Genomic DNA, 18,962 nt, shown 5'->3' on the forward strand with positions numbered 1-18,962 from the left:
CAAGTTTTATTTTAATATTGTAGTCAGGTGGATATCAGAACCTTGAAGTATGGTAGTGATTAATGTATGCAAAATTTAAATGAGATTTTTTAAATGGCAAATCTAAATCACATATTGACCTAACAGTAGGCTCTAACTGCATTGTCTGCCATATATTTAAACTGTTTACTGATCAACATTTTAATTACAGCATGTACTGGCAGACCCTAGGACAAATGAAATCTAGCATTTTAAAATTTTGCTGCAAAGTCTGTTACCCAAAAATAACAAGACTCTTCTATTGGGAAGAATGGAGGAATGAGAAAACAGAGCAAACTTGCTGCAGCAACGTTGAAACTTGGCACAGATAGTCCTAAGGTGTGCAGCTGCCCCATCCTTCCTGGCCCCCACTCTCACCTTGTGATTCTGCTGGTCCCAGACAGCTACCTCTTCATGGAGCAGCGTCTGGGTTTCCTTTGAAATTGATTCGTGCTTAATTAGGGGAATACTTCCCTTCCTGTGTTTGAACCGGTTGCCAAGCATTGTTTACTTGAACAGTGTGTGTAGCCTGGGGTCCCTAGGCCCCATCCCCTTTTGTGATGTGGAGACTAGATATTTCCAGAAATTTGATTCAACTGCAGTCGGAGCCAGCGGCCTTTTGTCTTGCCTACCTCCTCGATCTCTGCTGGGGTTGGCGAGCTGTCTCCAGGAAGGTGGTCCTGGGCTGCATCAGAGTCTGGAAAGATTTTTCTCTATTTTTTTTTTTTTTTTTTGCGGTATGCAGGCCTCTCACTGTTGTGGCCTCTCCCGTTGCGGAGCACAGGCTCCGGACACGCAGGCTCAGCGGCCATGGCTCACGGGCCCAGCCGCTCCGCGGCACGTGAGATCCTCCCAGACCGGGGCACGAACCCGTGTCCCCTGCATCGGCAGGCGGACTCTCAACCACTGCGCCACCAGGGAAGCCCAGATTTTTCTCTATTTTACAAATACTCTGTTTCCTTATAGAAAGTGGATGGGTAAGAGGGTCGCCTTGAATAGATTATTTCACCCCTCGCAACTTCAGTTCCCACTTCATGGAAAGGGGATAACAGTGACCAACTTACAGTTTCTGTTTTTGTGAAAATCCAGACAAGATAAGGCACACAAAGCACTTAGCATAGAAGTTAGGAAATACAAAGTTCCCCAGAACGTTTGCTCCTGCTCTCATCATTGACTTTCTAAAACTAGTGTTAAAATTATGTTTAAAAATTCAAATAGGGCTTCCCTGCTGGCGCAGTGGTTGAGAGTCCGCCTGCCGATGCAGGGGACACGGGTTCGTGCCCCGGTCCGGGAAGATCCCACATGCCGCGGAGCGGCTGGGCCCGTGAGCCACGGCCGCTGGGCCTACGCGTCCAGAGCCTGTGTGTCCGGAGCATACCGCAAAAAAAAAAAAAAAAAAAAAAAATTAAAATAGTACAGAAGGATATACAATAAGCTCCCAGCCCCACTCTCTAGAGTTAAGCACTGTTAACAGTAACTTGTGTCCTTCTAGAATTTTTAATTTTATTGTTCTGTACCTTACTTTTTCTCTTTAAGATCTTTCCATATCACATGAAGTCTGTCTTGTTCTTTTTAATACTGCATGGTGTTCCATTATATAGATGGTCCATATTTATTTAACCAGGACCCTGCCATAGAACATTTTGGCCATTTCCAGATGTGTTTGTTGGCCATTTGTATTTTTTTCACATACTTTGACCATTTTTCTTTTGGATAGGTTGTCTCTTCCTTCATCTTTTTGAACCTTGATTTCCCCATCTAGAGAGTGAGGCACGTAGGCGCACAATCTCCAAGACGCTGTTTACCTCTATAGGCTACAGTCCAGGCCTGGATGTCTTGCAGGCAGCTTTTACGCTACTACCAGAGGTGCCGGTCTGCTCGTGACCTTGCTGAGCCGGTGTTGAGCTGCAGGGCCAGTAGCTGCGGGTGGACTGCAAGAGGCTCGTTTTCTTCTCTTGTTCAGTTGTGTGTCTTCCTCTCTTAAAAAAGCAGGCTTGGAAATTACAGGGCAGAGCTGGGATTGAACTTCCATTAAAGCTGCCTGTAGACATCAGGAATATTTATTTTCTCTATTTGTTTTAAGCCTGGGAAGACTGTGTGGTTTTCTCAACACTGTCCTGATGGAGCCCTGACCAGCAAGCGTGCAATGCCCCTAGCCCTAATGTGCCATTAATGATAGGTTAATGTACAGTATAATGTTTTGGGGACTACGGGTTCATTACACTTCTGAGTGTGAGGTCTTTCCACAGAGCGCCCAAGGTCCCATTGCATTATATCATGCAATAAAAATACCCTTTTCATATCACACACTAATAAACTGTATTTGAAATGCTGTCTGAGGGCACTGCTGTCTTGTCTATAGGCTGTGCACGAGTGCAACAGTTGGGTTTCCTTTTTTCTATTTTGTGTTTTAGTTACACGGAATTCTGAACTCAGGGAAGTCTGCTCATTCCTGTTTTAAATGGAGGAGTGAGTTAGGTCTTTAGGCCTGAGGCTCAGGGGAGGGGCCACTCAGTGAGTGGTGAGAGTCTTTAATACATGGAGAGCAAGACCCCTCATCCTCCTCTGCCCGTCCACCCGTACTGTGTGCAGCTATCAGGGGAGCTGGTCTGGTGTCTTCCAGATTTAGCATTGAACACATGTTAGGTATTACAAAAATTTCCTTAGAAAAGAAGTATGATAAGAACTGCCAAGTCTAAGCCACTGATAGTCATGACTGTAGGGCTGCTTCCAGGATAGCCCATGTGCTAGGAATTTCATACACACAGGCTTCCTGTGCAGTTGGTCCTGTTCTCCTTGTTTTACAGAGCACAGAGTTCCCAGAGCGAGGGGGGAAAGAGCTTCACTGTAGAGAATGAAATCCACAGGCTCCTAGGGACCACAGGTGAATTACCTGCCTGTGGTTATTCATACCATCCTGTGAGTTGATTTAATCAGATGGTTTTCTTCTCAACAGTTAGCTGGCGGCAGAGGTGATTTTGAAGCTCGGAACACTTTGGAAAAGGAGACTCTTCTACATGAGAAAGGAAAAAGGCTTTCGAATTTAGGGATGAGGCAAAGACTGGGGCTCACAGGACCTTGAAAGACCTATTTTATACTTTGATCCAGGGCAGACTATGGCATTTGTGCTTTGTTGGGGGGTGGGGGGTTGTTTCTGCCAGTTGTAGAGTGTGGGGAAAGAGTGACACATGAGGTCCGAGAACCCGGGTTCAAGCCCAGTGTTGAGATTTCAGCCTGAAGCGCAGTCCTTAGCACCTAGGGGCATCAGTGTCTTTGCTTGTAAAATAAGCTCACATCTACTTCTGACAGGGCTGGGGAATCATGTGAAATGCTGTAAATGAAAACGCCTAATTAGTATCTGGCACGGTTAGGTGCTCACAACTGTTGGCTATTATATTGCTGTTATTATATGTAATAATGTAACATAACATATTAACAAACAAAACAAGAACATATTGTAACAAAAGGCACAGGCTTTGGAGCTGATGTCCAGTTCAGATCCCAACTCTACCTTAGCCAAATCACTCCTCTGAACCTAGTTTTCAAATCCACAAATAGGTAGTGACAGTAATGCCATCCTGATACTTCGTGGGATTACTGTGACACTTGAATTAGATGATGAGGTCGAAAGCACTTTGTGGAATGAAAAGCTCTACTCAGCTGCTGGTAAATACATATATGTATTTTTCCCTCCAAATCAACGTATTCAAACTGAATAAACATCCTTAGAGCAAAGCCACTAAGGGCAGCTGTTAGAAGGATTCACTGATCTGTCCCCCTCCCCAGCAGGGAGCTTGTCGCAGCCAAACTGTAGGCCAGAGCGGTTCTTCTACCCGGTGTCTTCATAACAGCAGAGAAGCGGGGTGGACCCAGGACAGAGTCTGTGCTCCCCTGAGTTGGTGCAGGGAGAACCAGTACCTGCTGAGAACAGTGGTTGAAAGATCAAGGGACCATGTTGAAGGGTTGAGCTGGTCTGGAGAGCCAACGAGATGACAGAAAGAAAAAATCAAGTTGCTGAGACTGTCCTGCAGAAGACTGGACCTTTGGCTCTAGGCAACGTCCGCTTAATTGTTAGGAGAAGCATATTTAAGTTTCAAGGATGATTAGTTTTCCTTCTAAGGGTGATAGGGTCGGACTAAACCTTTTGTTTAGATGTGGGGACTTCAGAACACTTACATAAACCTCTCAGGGGTTAAATCTGTCTTTAGGGCTACCAGGACTTGAAAAATGTTACCTTGTATCAAGAGAACCAGAAGTGACAAGTTCATTTTAAAAGCCTGGTTTGTCATTGTTTATCTAATTTTCAGAGTTGACACAGAAAATCAGACCAGCTGACACTCACTCTCTGACCGTCCCCTGGCTCATTTCCCTGGTCCTTTCCTCCCTGACCTTTGCAAGTACAAAATGCTCCAAACCCCAAAATATAAAACTTGGCACCGAGTTTCCAAGTTGCCCTGTAGTCATTCCAAGATTCTGTCATAGGATGTCATCCCTAATGTGATTATAAAAACAAGATGAGGTTATAAATCTGCTCTGTGAGGTATTTCTTTTCTCCTTCTGCTTCGACCATAAATCTTAGAAGTAATCAAACTCTCTCCAAAGGAAGCCAAGATAAACTTGGGGCCTAAGTGGCCCCATATGTCTTTACTGAGTTCAGAGGCTCTGAAGGCTTGTCTGCCAGGTGACATCGCACGGTGCTGCTGAAAGGCGGCCAGACGGAGTGTGAGCTTTCCCCTGTTTAATATTGACCTTCCAAAACTCAAAGAGCAGCAAGTCTTCTATTCACCACCTTCAGTAAGTGAGCTACTTCCAAGGGAGGATATTATTCAGATAACTGAGGCTTATTCCTTATAAAACCAAAACTTTTAAAAAAGATTATAGGCAAGAGGTTTTAAATGTATTATATACACTTCCCTATCCTTTTAAACGGATTACATGCATCAGGGTCTGGCTTTTTAGAAAATGTTCTTTAGACCATCATCACGAACAGTCTGTTTGCTGCGTTCTGCTGTCCTAGTGTCTCCTGATGTTAACACGTGGAGGGCCACTTGTCCCTGCACTGGTTGACCCCAAGCTGGTTCTTTGGTTTTGTTCTTGTTTTGCAGTGTTGCTAATAGATGTCACTTAGTACTCCTGCCCTCGTTCCCCTTTCTAACAGCCCTCCCCTCTTCCTCTTCTATTTTGTGCTTTAGATTGGGAAACCAGATAGTAAGTGTGTAAGCACTAGTCTAAACTACAAAAAAATGGACTTGAATAAAGGCTTGAGGGACTAGCTAAAAGTAAAGTGTTCGAGTTTTACTGTAACTTTCAGATTCTTAGTCTTAAGTAAGGGAGTCAAATTTACAGTGGCCTGTAGGTATGTAAAGTGCCTCTAGATTTGAAAACAGACCATTTCACTAAATAGGAAATATACTGCTTGATAACATTGCATGCAGATGCCCAAGTTTGAAACAATATGACCACTTTGCTCTTGAATCAATAATTAGCGTAAAATTATTTTGAATTATTATTTGTTGAAGTTGTTTTTACTTTTCTGAGGGGACCAAATAAGGCATGAATGTGCCAGGGAGAGTCTTTTGACTCTAAAAACCAGGTTTAGAGCCAGACACACAGAAGCCTCTCAATCCATCCGTACTGGATTTGATTGAGTTGAGGTCTCTCTGTAAACGGGAGCATAACTACCAGAAGCAGCAAGTTTGTACCTAAATAATTTTGTCCTTCTTAACGGTGAAAACAGACTTGGTTTCATACAGCTCTGCGGGGGAGGCCATCGCCAGCTTATCTGTAGCCAGATGAAGTGCACCCCTTTCTCGTTCCTTCTGCACACGGCCAGTGACACCGCCTCAGAAGACACAGGCCACACCGCTCGCTGCCACAGAAAACGCATTTCAGCTTTCCGTACATTTAATTTTCTTCAACATTACCTTGCAAACCACAGTAAATCAATAACAGAATAGTTAAGTACCACAGGTTCTTTGTGTTTTGTTTTAGAAAATATTACTCAAGGCTAAAAGTGGGTTCTATTGATGATTTTTATTTGCTGCTGGGACACAAAATGATCAGAATTTTCAAATGGTTCGCTTCCTGTTTGTGGATTTCCTTAGGAAAAAAAAAAAGGAGGGGACAGATTCAAATGGAAATGATGGCTGATAGCAGAAACTCTGGAGTAACTGGTAATTTTCAATCCTGTATTTTATAGACTAGGCCTGGTAGCTTTGACCTTTGTTAAGCTTTTATTTCAAATTTTCCAAAAGGGCTGCCCGAGCCCACCCCTTTGGCTCCCTCACACTCACCCCCCCAGTAAGTAACCCTGTCTACTAAATAGGGTGAGGCTCAGAAAATGGGAGCATCACAGCTGGAAACAGTAAAGAAAAAAAAAAAAAAAACAAGATGGCACTTCAGTTAAAGTTATTTACCCAAAAGTTTGACATCTGGTATCTTTAGCAATTTTTCCTCTATGTTTCTTGTTGATTTGGTAACATCAGAAAATCTCCACTTGAGCTTCAGTCTTTGTGTGAATGGTTGTTTTTCCTTATTAAGAAACTAGAAAAGCTGTTACTAAGATGAATTTTAAGAGGTAGCAGCCTTTACTTAATTGGATGCTTCTTGAAATAAGATGAGACAATGGATATGAAGTGTTTTGAAAAGTTAAAAGTGTGATGCCAGGGCTCGAAACCTGTGACTCACCTGCCAGGGTGATTATTTGTCACTTCTCATTGGCACCTCCCAGTCGCCACCATTATCACCCTTCCCACTGCCCCTACCATCACTCACACGCACATTCTCTCTCTCTCTCTCTTTCTCTCTTTCCCTCTTTCTCTCTCTCTCTCTCTTTCTCTCCTGATGAGTCATCACACTGCATTTTCAGCTATGTTGGCCTCATATCAGTCATATGATATGCCCTTATTATTTTAAAATTTTCCCCAGATTTGTGGTTATGTGCCCTTTTTTCATTCCTAATGATGTTTCCTTGTGTCCTCTTTTTACCATTTTTGTCAGTTAGTCTACTTTATTAATCTTTTTAAAGAACCAGTATTTTATTGATTTGATCCTCTCTTTGATATCTAATTCCTTTGTGTTCTTTATTATTTGCTGTTTTACGTTTCCTTTGGATTTACTTTTTGTTCTGTGTGTAATTTATTGAATTGGACACTTAGCTTGTAAATTTCCAATCTTCTTTTCCTTAACATATCCATATAAAGCTATAAATTGCCTTTTAAGTATTACTTTAGCTGCATCCCACAAATATTTATATGTAGTGTTTTTGTTGTCATTCAGTTCTAAGTAATTCCCAATTTCAATTAGGATTTCTTTTTTGACCAACGAATTATTTAGAAGTATTTTTTGTTTGCACATAGTGGTGTTGTGTTATCTTGTGATTGTTGTCTACTTTTCATGCACCATGGTCAGAGAACGTGGTTGGTATAGTATCAGATCTTTGTTATTTGTTGAAACGCCCTTACTACACTGTTTTGTTTTGTTTTTTTTCAGTGTTCTCTCTTTACTTGAAAGGAATGTGATTCTCTAGTCGTTGAATGCGGTGTCCTATTTACATCCTTTAGGTCAAATTTGTTAATTGCATTACTTAAATATTTTGAGGCCCTACTGATTTTCTGCCTGCTTTATTTATCAATTACTGAGAGAGCTGTGTTAAAATCTCTCACTATTAGTGTGGCTTTGTCTGTTTTTCCTTGCACTTTTGTCAGTATTTGCTTTAAGGCAGTGATGTTAGATGCCTATGTCAAAATGCTGTATCTTCATTTTAAAACGTTTCTTTTATCTTTATGTAGTGACTCTCATTACCTCTAATATATTTTGCTTGAAATTTTATTTTTGTCTGATATTAACATACCTATGCTGTCTTCTTTTGGTTAGTATTTGTCTGCTATATGTTTTCCTATCCCTTTGTTTTCATCATTTCTGTGTTATTTTGTTTTAAGTGAATCTCTGCATTTTGCTGTTGATGTTTTTAATTTTATCTGAGACTCTCTTTTAGTTGATTAGTTTATTCATTTATATTTATTGTATATTGATACACCTGAATTTTTTTTTCTACTATCCTGTTTCGTACTTTCTTCTCTACAATGCTTTTTTGACTTCTTTTTTCTCCTTTCTTCACTCTATTAGATTAATTTTTTTCTTCCTTTTTATTCTTTCCAGTAGTTTAGATATTATATTCTATTTCTAGCCTCTTATTATCCCTGAGTTTCTAACTTAATTTAGCAAAGCCTAAGGTTAATCACTAAATATACGCCCCTCCCCAACAATACTCAGCCTTAGGTTCAATCTCATCTTTATATTAGGTAGAATTGGCTTTAGCTGCACATGATTAAAACAATCAGCAGCTTAAGTAAGACAGCAAGGTATTCCCCATACATATAAAGGAAGGCAGGAAGTAGGGCGCCCAGACTAGCTGGCAGTTCCTTCCATCTTTCCAGTCAAGGGGCATTTGAGCTCCAGACAACAGGAATGAGGAAGGGCAGTAGAAATACCCCTTCATTTAAGGACAGTTCTGGGGATTGGCACACAGCATATGTGTGCTCACATTGGCATTGGCCAAAACTAGCTGCAAGGGAGTCTGGGCATGCAGCTGCTTTGCTGGGTGACACTGTTCCTTATTAAAATCAGGATTTGTATCACTAAGGAAGAAAGGGGAATGTTTATTGAGAGGCAGCTAGCAGCCTCTGCCACAGCCTCTCTCCCCCGGACATAAGGGCCCTAAGAGTTTCTGATCGGTCCCTTCTTTCATGTCCAGAATTTCATTGTCATTTTGTTTTTAGATCCTCACAATTAGTCATTACTCTTGTTGTCATTTTGTGTAATCAGTACTTACTGAGATTTATCCATGTGTTTAGCAGTTATGTGTTCCTTATTCCTGTTGCATCCTACTTCCTCCTTCTGAGGTTTCTTTTCCTTTTGGAAGTATATTAAGAGTTCTGTCAGTGAGGGTAAAACTGAGTTTTTGTTCTAGGATTGTCTTCACTTTGCCCTCTTTTTTCTTTTGGCTGCGCTGCATGGCTTGTGGGATCTTAGTTCCCCAACCAGGGATTGAACCCAGACCCTCGGCAGTGAGAGCACAGAGTCCTAACCACTGGACTGCCAGGGAAGTCCCGCCCTAACTCTTGGTTGTTAGTTAAATTGGGTTTAGAAGTTTAGATTGACAGTTTTTCCCAGGGCATTGAAGATACTGTGTTGTCCTCTGGTTTCTACACTTGCTGGTGAGAATCTGCCAGCTGCTCAGCTGCTGCCCTTTGTGAGAGATATGTCTGTCTCTCTGGTTGCTTTTAACATCTCTTTTCCTGGTATCCTTCAGTTTCCCTACAATTTGTCTAGGTATAGGTTTTGTTATAGTTATTCTACTTGGAGATCATTATGATTTTTGAATCTGAAAATTCATATCTTTCATCAGTTCTCAAAATTTTCAGCTGTTGTCTCTTTGGATATTGACCCTACCCCACAGTGTCCCATCTCTTCTCATTCTTTCCTCTGGGTCTTTCTCCTTCACATTAAAAAAAAATATTTTTTGTTTATCTCTCATTACTGACTAGTGCTCTGGGTAATTTTCTCAAACCATTCTTCCAGCTTACTAAATCTATCCTTGCTATATTCAGCTTGCTATCTGGCTCATCTATGGAGAATTTGTTTTGTTCTTTCCAGTCACTATATGTGTTATTTCTGTAAGTTATATTTGATTCTTTTTCAATTCTCTCTTCTCTTTTTTATAATGTCTTGTTCTTAGTGTTTCAATTTCTTCTTTTATGCCTTCAGTCTTTTCAACTGTACATCATTTTACATTTTCTTTCCAATTATTTTTCTGTCACCTTGGTTCTGAGAGCTCTAATCTTCCTGTGTGTTGTGTCTGCTGACTCCTGTCCATGGATAATTGTTTCCTCACACGTTTTGGAAGTTTTATTGTAAGCTCATACTGAATGGGGCTTAGTACTGTGGAAATTACTGAATTCCAGAAGTATTTCCCCAGAATGTTTTTTCATGCTCCTGAGAGATACTCCAGAGTATTGCTAGATCAATATCAATGTTACATTAGTTTATGAGCAGCCTTGTGTTCTGAGACCACAGTAGTGGTACATTGAACTCCAAAGTGCACGAGGCTCAGCGCCACCTCACACAGCATCCCCTTTGCTGATGGGCAGACTTTTTCTGGCTCACCCTTTCTGCAGTCCCAGTTTTGCTCAGGGTCTCAGGCCAGCTCCCCAGGTGGCCCTTGTCTCCTGTGTCCACTTAGTTCTTCACACTTTCCAGGTCCTACATTCCTAGAGCTGATAGCCTCCCTTAGGGCTACAAGCCCTCCACGCACACGCTTATAATTCTGGTTTTCAGTTCCCTCTTCATTTTTGGCACTTGCAGATTTCCTTCTTTTTTACAGGTTCATCTCGTATGCTTTTTGGAAAATGTTCCATTTTATCTGGCATGGCTGGGAATTTGTAGAGGGAGGGCTTTTAGACTTAGTCTCTCCCCATCTCTTCATTCACTCACTGTCGGATCACTTTGTTCTGTTTTGTTCAACAAGCTTACTGAGCTGCCTGCTGTGTGCCAGAAATCGTGCTGGGTCTCATTCTTTCTTCCCCTTCTTCATGCTTACATGCCCACATATGTGTGTACACACACAGACACACACACACAGACACACACACAGACACACACACACACACACACACACACACACACACACAGAGCTAAGGTCTCAGAGTTTAAACATCAAATCTCAAGAGGTAAGAAAAAAAGAGGGCTGGAAAGAATCCATCCTTCTGAGCATTGTGTCTTTAAATCCCCACCACCACACAGCCATCACACCGAAAGACGAACCTTGAACGTCCAGATGCCTGTAAGTTGCCCCCATATTCACTGCTTGGACCTGCAGACTCAGCCTCTCAGACAAGAGCCCTCAGCATTGTTGGAGCGAGCCCCCCCCCGCCTCCCTCTGGCACCCTCAGGTCCTGACTTCTCTAGGTATCTGCTCAGCCTGAGACTGCGAGGGGGAGCCAGCACTCTCCCTGCTGTTCCCCCGAGTCCTGTCTGAGTTTCCTACAGGGCAGCCACCACAGCCCCCCCTAAATGGGCCAGTGGCACCATTCTGCCACCCAAATGGGTCAGCTTCCTCCGACACAAACTCATGAGTGCTGGCATCTGCATGTTTACCCCTCACGGTGGCCCACTGCAGTCTTCTGTGCCCCCTCCCATACCACACTGCTCGAGTCCTGTGGCTGCCCTGTAAGGACAGGCCCTAGAATGACTTGTGGAGACCTCTGGAAACATCTTGCTCTCTCGATTGGCCATTTTCTGAACAATTACTTTGTGTAGGAACACATAGATCTGCTTAGGTGAAAGGTGGAGAGTGCCTTGACCCCCCCTTAGGTGCCTGTGTACAGTCTAGGATGGCTGGAGGTAAGCAATTTGCTGCTAATAATTGAATATTTGGGAAGAAACATCTATTTCTGTAGCAGTTGTGAAGATAAACTCAGGAAGGTCGATTGAAATGGCATGTCACAGCTGCAAATCATTTCTGAGGTCTTAAAAGAAAATGAAGGGCTAGAAGGGAACCCCCAACCCCAGCCGTGGAAAAGCTTTAGGAATCAGAGGCTGAGAAAGCACAGTCTCAGAACAAACGCCTTACCTTGGAAAGTTCCGCAGCCGGGGCGTTGGCCCAGGTAGGCTGGGCTGGGCAGACAGGCAGATTCCACACTAGCTGATAGGCAAGGCTCACACCCTCATCTTACTGCCGCTCCCTTGCATGCATTCTACCTGGGGGGATAGTAGCCTCCCCTCGCACTGCCCAGGGTGTATCTGTGAACCCCTGTCTGCAGACAAGCAATCTCCCACCCGACCCCAGAGGCAGAGAGAGCTGGGGGATCTGGTTGGGTGACGAGGCCAGCCAGCAGCCTCCCTGTGTTCAACACCAGCTGAGAAATAAGGCTCAGGAAATGACAGAAAGGAAGCATCACCCCTACTTCTGTAAAATCTGAGTTGAAGGGCACGCTGACGTGGGTGGCCCGAGGGGCCCTCCTGAGAATTTACCGCAGAGCCCAGTCAGAGGTGAACAGCCTGCCTGGAAGCTTACCAGGAGAGGGCAGGCCAGAATGCAGCCTCCCTGTGGGCAGGAGACCCCTGAGCCGGGCCTGCTCCGTGCTTCCTCCCAACATTGCCACGCCTCCCCTTGGGGACACGACTGAGGGGTGTGATAACAACACAGGTCCCTCCATGTGGAAGGATGAAGCCAGGGCAATGGAGGTTCCCCTGGAATAGTTTCTCTTTTATAGGTGAGGCCATTGTGGCCCTTCCCAAGCTCTCACGACTCCTGGGCTGGTGAGAGAAGGCTTGTTGACTGTCAGTCCAGGGCTCCGTGCCTTACCCCACCCACACAGGGACAGATGGAAGAATTGCTGTGGAGGTGCCTCAGCTTCTCCCTGCTGAGTTGTGCCTGGGGGCTGCCCCGCAGCCACAATCCCAGCCACCTCCTTCCCTGACTCCCCGTGTTGATTAGCTCGGGCACACCCAGCCTGGAAGGAAGCAGGAAGCGTTGACCCCAGGGATGATCATGGGTTGTTATCTCATGTAATTAATATTATAAAGGCTGCCCACTGCCCTGGCACTTGTCAGCCGTTTAGCAGACACTGGACATATGTGCATTTTTCCAAAAATTATTTAACTTCTCTAATCTGAAGTTATCTCCAGAGTAAGTAGAGAATTAGATTGCTAGTTTTGAATCTGTAGCAGTGGAATGCGTTTTATTATGTAAAATTAATGCAGGATCTCAATACTAATATAGGAAAAAAGTAGTGGTTTTTTTAGCATGAATGTGTAAGTAAGTATTCATTGTAGACACTTACTTCTTTAGAAAGGCGTCCATGAGACTGCTCTTGAAGGACACAAAAGTCTGAGAGCCAGGGTCATAGGTGATGGTTATAGTCTAATATCTGCATCCGTGTTCCACCTATCTCTGATACTGTTTCAGGAGCCCCATATCAAGGAAATCCTGACTCACCAGTTGCCCTCTCAGCTTAGGCATCTTTTAAGCCCAATAGAAGCTTTAAAAAGGAATAGCAGAAAAGTTTTATTTTAGAGTTTAGTTGCTGACAGTAGCTAGCAGCTGTTCATATGAATTGCTTACGGTAAATCTACAGGTCAGACAAGAGGGACTCAAAGCTTGCAGGAGCTGATGCCCCTGGAAACTCAGAGCAGGCCTGACCCACACCCCTGTCTGGGCATCGTGCACCGGGCCACTGGGCAGATGTGCTTTGTGGGCTCAGTGCACTGGCTCTGGTATGCTCATACAGTTTTATACCTACACACAATGTGAGTGGACGTCACAGCCCTGAGTTCTTTTAGATGCCCAGTGCACCACCACAACCTTCCTAGGTGTCGGCCCATGTATGAGCAGTCGGTAATATGCACAGATCTAACAAGCAGACCGCCTGTCCTAAGAGCTGCAGAAAATCAGTTACCATCACAGTGCTGGGTAACACACTGCCAATATTCAGGGTAACATTTAGAGTTGAACATAGTTGAGTGTATATATTATTTTTTAATTAGTTTTTTTAACAAATACAGCTTAAAATATCTTAATGATTTGAATGAAACGTGTGGAAGCCCCAGCACACCTCACACTCTACAGCCCTGCTGGTCTCTGAGGTCCCGTCCTATCCTACCGCACCTCCATATTGCCGAGAAGGACTGAAGTGTTTTACCCCTGCCGCAAGGGCTGGATCCTAAAGGGACATGCAGAGAGCCTTCAAGTAAGGCTGGCAGGCCCAGTGCGGAAAGGTGAAGTGATGGGCAGTACGTTGACCTTGGGGCCCCTCCAGCCTCTCAGATCACCTCTTACAGACACCTGCCTCATGCCAGGACTGGCCCTGCGGCTTGCCTGAGTGTGTGTTGGACTCTTCTTGTTTTGGACTTAGCTGGAGTGTAACTGGGCTGGGCTTGCTTACTTGAATGAGCTCGTGGGTCCTTGGCATTCTGTCCCGTGTGGCGTCCTTGGCGGGAAAGGAGGTACCTGGTGGCCTGGTCTTCATCCTGAGAGAGAGGAATCCTGTGGTCCAGAGAGCCTAGAGCAGCCTCAGCTTGTGAAGCCTTCTCCCCAGGCCTGCCCACCCAACCTACGGCCCTTCTCAGCCTAGCCTCAGGCTCCTGGGAAGCAGTGTAACTTACCTGTCAGTCCAGCTGACTTTTCTTGGCAGTTCCTGTGTGATTAGCACTGCCCTGCCCTCGAGGCTTCCAGTCTGTGCTAGGATAAGGTGGGCTCAAATGATAATAATACACAGTAGAACAAGGGTATGCTCTTGTTCTGGGAGAGATGGACCCTCTTGAGAGGAGACATGAAGAAAGGCCCCACAGAGCAGACCTTAGGTTTGGGGTGCAGTCTGCCGCCAGGCATCTTATTTATTATTTCCAGCCTTATGTCTAGGGTGTGGTCTCCATAGCCCTGGAAAATTTCTTCCAGGCCCTGGGTCTTCATTTTCCTGCTTCTCTAGAATCTAGACCCAAAGAGAAGGAACAGGGACCAGCCGGCGCCTGCTCTGAGGGCACGCTGTCCTGCAGGGTGGATGCCACCCTCCCCCAGCCCTGGCAGTGACGAGGAAGGACAACGTGATGGCTGAGGCCCGGGCTCTGGAGACAACACCACGTTCAGGCACCGTGGTCTCGGGCAGATTCCTTAATCTTTCTGTGCTTTAGCTTCCTCACCTATAAAACAGGCATAATATAATACTTAATAGATTTGCTGATTATTAAATCAATTACTTGATTGTGCCGGACACAGCTTTGAGCGGGGAGGACACAGTTTGCCTTTTGGCCACTGTCATTTCAGTTTGTCAGTTAAAAATTACTAGTTTAAAAAAAAAAATTACTAGTTAAAAATAACGTACCAGGGCTTCCCTGGTGGCGCAGTGGTTGAGAGTCCGCCTGCCGATGCAGGGGACGCGGGTTCGTGCCCCGGTCCGGGAGGATCCCACATGCCGCGGAGCGGCTGGGCCCGTGAGCCATGGCCGCTGAGCCTGCGCGTCCGGAGCCTGTGCTCCTCAACGGGAGAGGCCCGCGTACCGCAAAAATAATAATAATAATAATGTACCATATATTCTTTTAAAAAGTAGGAATTTAAAACTCACTGTGCCCGCCCCCAGTGAGCAGAGTAGTGTGCTGTCCTCCGCTGGGTTCAGCCCTTAACCCTGCCACTTTCTAGCTCTGTGACCTTGCCGCAGGTCACATTTATCGGTGTCTCAGTCTCCTTTGTGTGTAAAGGGGGTGATGGTTGGGTTCCGGGCCATGTAAGGCAGCCGGGGCCTGGCCCACAAAAAGGGCTCGATGAATAGATGCAGACAGAGAGGACAGGCAGGTCACTTTTTCCTGCCTCAGGCCCACGGCCAACTGAGGGCCTGCGACCTGCCAGGCACTGCGCCGGGCAGGCACCCACACCAGCAAGTCCTTAAATGATTCATATGCAGGAAGTTCTTTAGAAGGTTATACAAGAGAAGAGACTATAGAGACCCTAAATAGGTAAATTCCTATCTGGGAAGAAACTCGAAGCCCAACTAAGGGCAGAGCGTGAGGTGTCAGTGAATGAGCACTGGCCTGGGAGTCCAGACACATCAACCTCAGGCGGTACTTCTCCACAGCAGGCTCGGAGCGTCCACCTCCTGCGCACATGGTGGACCCCTGGACCCCTCCTCTTCCTGCCCCCTTTGGCAGAAGCATGGAGCGCTCTCCACATGGGGAGGGTCCTGCCATCAGTCATCAGGAAGGCATCTCATCACAATGACACGGGTGGGCAAAAATTAGGGGCATTATTACAGAAGGAGAGGGCCAAACTCTAGCGAAGCCCTGGAGGCTAGTGCCCAAGTGAAGGAGGGTGTACTGAACACTCTAGTTTCTCTTCACGAGTTAGTGCACGGGCATGATCTGCCCCTCGGCCCTGTGGTGGGAGGTCTGCACCCGATGATGCTGCCGGCTTTGGTTGTTGTTGACTCATCTCTCTCACTCTCCCCTGTGCCCGCCTTTTGGATCCATCCTACGTCTTCCAGTGCCATCCTTTTCCCTTCATTATGTCTCCACCTTCTGTGGCGAAGTTTGTGGGCCATTATACTTCAACACTCGCCGGTTTAATTGTTGCAATTGGCCCTGAGAGAATTCGGGAAATGAAAGTGGCTCCCACTGCCTGGTGATGAGGCCAGTGAGAACATTCAGCGGCTCCAGCCTGCATGCGCCCTGCCAGCCTCTGCGGAGTGACCGCTGACACACTCTGCATGTGGGTGGCAGAGGCCTGGGTGTCTGGGGCCGTCACCGGGGGTGTAGGATGCTCTCGACAAGCAGCATGTGGGTGTCCTGGCTCCGAGGAGATGGGATCCGCTGATCCTTGGAGCCGGAGGGGGCTGCGAGTTTGTCCACATCTGGATTTCTCTGCCTAGGGGGAGATGTGCATTTACCCAGATGCAGAGGAGGGTCTGGCTTCAAGGGGCTGCAGCCCTCTCCGGACCACACAGAGACCCCCAGAAGGGCTGTGAGGTCAGCTCTCCTGTTGCAGGTGCAGGAGAGCATGTGGTCCTGAGCATGGCATTTGGAGTCAAGAGACCCACGTTGTGGTTCCAGCTCAGCCCTCACTTGTGTGACTTTGCACAGGTCCCTGAGCGTCTGTTTCCTCATCTGCGAGGGGGCTATGTGCGCCTCCAGAGTGAGCATGGCGATCGGTGGGAAAGTGAGAACAAAGCCCTTGGCAAGGGTCTGGCACACAGCACTCAATCCATGGTGCTGGACTCGGTATTATCCGGTGTGCAGTTTCCAGCGGTCTCCAGGCATCTTGGCTGTTGCAGGCATCTGCTCAGGCCTGTCAGGAGCCACCTGGGAATTCAGGCACCTCAGGGTGGCCGAGTGATCTTCATGCTTCTCCCGGAATTGTCCTTAAGATTTCGTTTGCTCATTAAGGTCATGAGGAGCACCTGCATCGTGTGCATCACAGGACTGGAGGAGTGTCTGCTGTACTCCAGGGAGGAAAGGGAGCGCGTGCGCTGTCAGGGTCCCAGGGGATGCAGTCAAGCCCTGAGAACGTACCAGAGTAGCAACCAGAAGCTCCAGCACCTAACCAGTCACGTCCCCTCCCCGGTGCTCAGTTTCCTTTTCTGTAAAATGGGGTGACGGTATACTTTCCCTGCTTCCCACCCAGGGCTGATGGGAGGGGGCAGAGTCAAGTAAGAGTGATCTGCCACCCTGACACCACTCTCCCAGGATGTCCCAGCGGTGACACAGGGGTCAGGACCTGCTGTCTCAGTCCCCCTCTGGCCAGGCAGGCCTGAATCCCATGGCAGAAACAAGGCAAGGGGGAATTGCAATCAGGCTCTGCCTACCCCAGCTCAGCCCAGGGAGTGCCCCAGGCAGTAGGTTTGGGTTATAGAGACTTGTAATCCAGTCGAGCTCTGGGAGATGGGGTAGGTCAACCGTGACCTCTGTTTCCTCATCTGCAAAGTGGAGATTATTGTGCTCACCTATGTGACTTAGGACTTAGTGCCTCCACCCCAGACCGTGAGGTGTGCATGGACACTGTAGGCAGAGATGCTGCCAGGCTATCATGGCCCCCAGGGTCTCCAGTGCCATCTCAGCTCCTGTTTCCCTCTGTACAACTCTCCATGTTCTCACTCCCCACATACTGGCTTTCTCTGCGTGCCCATTCAGATGGTGGACCAGGCAGCCTACAGCTCCCACATTCTTCTGTCACAGCCCAGGATGCCTAGAGAGGCTGGGGTCTCCCCTCCATCTCTGTCTCTGTCTCTGTCTCTGTCTCCTCTCTTTCTCCCTTTATGATTCCCCTTCTCATTCCCCCCAAACCCATCAACAGTGGCTGGGGACAAAACCACTTGTCTCGGTCACTCCCGTGCAGGGTGGTGTAAAGCATCAGGGGTACACAGGAGATGGGGGTCACCTCCCAGTCAGGGAGGACAGGAAAGGGGCAGAGTCACCACCAGAGCGGTGGATGCTGCCCCTCTCCTCGTCAGCCTCCCGGTGCACCTGGGCGAAATGCTTCCTGCAGTGTAGCCAGCAGCCTTCCTGTAACTGGAGGAACGCTGCACTCTCCCCTCCTGCGGTTCTGCTCTGCTTGTTCCTGAACAGATGATAACAGAGATGGAGCATATGGCCCCCAAAGTCACCGGGCATTCTGGGAAAGTGACACTGTGCCACCCCGGGCTTCAGGGGAGGGGCCCATCGGCTCCTGAGCACAGCTTCTCCCTTTGTTCTTCAGAAGGGCACAAGGTCACCTCCTCTGAGCCTCCTGAAAAGGAAATGTGCTCACTGACTTCAAGAAGAATCCCGTCTATCTAGGCACTGATTTAGGCAGGCACATATAAGGTGAGATGATATGTGTCGGGGTGGGGGACATATGAGAGCCAAGACAGAGTCCCTCTTGGGCCTCTCCCACCTCAGCCCCCCCTCAGGCTTGTGCTGCCTGCGGGACACCCGCCCGACCTGACCTCCCGCCCCCTCCCCAGCCTGGTCCTTGACTGCTCCCACACGCAGTGGGGTCTGGGCATCTGAGCCCTGGCCCCGTCCCTCCTGGCTCTGTGATGAGCTCATCAGGAAAGCTGCCTGGAAAGCCCCTCCTGGCCAGAGGGGAGGCAGAGGGGGCCCAAGAAGGGCTCAGAAAGCAGGAGGGAGCAGGGAATTCGGAGCTGGATGGCTGAAGCGGGAGGGAGAGAAGGAGCAGGGGGACCTGGGGAGGAGGCAGCTGGGAGCCCCCCATGCTCTCTGCTCGCCCAGCGTGGCTCCCTCAGTCTCAGGCTACAGAGTTTTTGGTAGGAGAGGAGGCTGCCAAGTGAGCATCCCTTAGCAGAGAAGCACTTGGAGAAGAGAAGGGAGGAGAATGCTTTCCAGTTTTCCTTTCACCTTTGACCTGTGGCCAGGGTGATCCCATGGCTTCCCCTGCTTTTTTCTGACCTTTCCTGGGA

General features: G+C 47.1%; 1 protein-coding gene across 3 annotated transcripts in view; it reads left to right on the top strand.

The window, feature by feature from the left end:
- The window catches only part of MAP2K5 (mitogen-activated protein kinase kinase 5), a 264,811-nt gene that overhangs the window by 244,705 nt on the left and 1,144 nt on the right, over window positions 1–18,962 (top strand). The window lies entirely within an intron of this gene.

Source organism: Grampus griseus (genome assembly GCF_964374135.1).
Source record: "Grampus griseus genome assembly, chromosome: 2".
In the NCBI taxonomy this organism is placed as follows: Eukaryota; Metazoa; Chordata; class Mammalia; order Artiodactyla; family Delphinidae; genus Grampus; species Grampus griseus.